Genomic DNA, 904 nt, shown 5'->3' with positions numbered 1-904 from the left:
TACCACTTTTAAAAATTAATTTTTATACAAACAATTTTTTAAAATACAAAAGTGTTACCAAACAAAGTTTTATTACCAAACACGCTAGAATGTCTATAGAAAGAGAACAAAATCGGATCAGAGAATAACTAATTAATAATCTCTTCAGACTTGAAATAGGATCACCTTAATTAATTATGGTAAGCTTTCAAAGTTTTAATTTCTCTCACTAGTTATTCAAGGGTTTGTGGCGGATCTCCTACTCATCCAAAAAATAACTCAAACGGAAGTAGAAATTAGAACATTTTTAATATTAATTCTAATTTTAATTTTATTTTAGATTTTATAAAAATATTTGTAAGACTATATATCATAAATAATAATTTTAAATTTAAAGTAAAATTTATTCTATCAATATTTAGTCTTAGTTTATTTAAAATTTTTATATTATTTTTAATTACTTTATCAACATAATTATACGGATAGTAAAATTTTATTAGTTTTCCATAAAAGTAATATTGTATTTCTAAGATGATATCGATTTCATTTCATATATTAACTCCAATACAAATTTTAATTTTAAATCAATTCATTTCTTAAAAATATCAAAAATAATATTTTAAAATTATTCTATTAAAAATGCTCTTAGTTATTGGTTCTCGATAGACATATAATACATATTGACTCAAAAAAGTTATTCAAGGGTTTTCAACAACTCACGGTTTGGAATTACTCGATTTAAGATCTTGGGAGAACAAAGTTATTAAGATCATTTTTCTAAATTACTGAAATGTAACCAAAGACATATCCCTTGACAAATTTTACGGTAGCTAAAAAGGAAATATTTTTGTCATAAAATTAATTTTTTTAAAATTTTAATTTAATAAAAAAATACACATAAATAATTATATTTCTAACCGTTTTT

This window comes from Arachis ipaensis, chromosome B10 (genome assembly GCF_000816755.2).
Source record: "Arachis ipaensis cultivar K30076 chromosome B10, Araip1.1, whole genome shotgun sequence".
In the NCBI taxonomy this organism is placed as follows: Eukaryota; Viridiplantae; Streptophyta; class Magnoliopsida; order Fabales; family Fabaceae; genus Arachis; species Arachis ipaensis.
Note: the sequence above shows the minus strand (reverse complement) of the source record.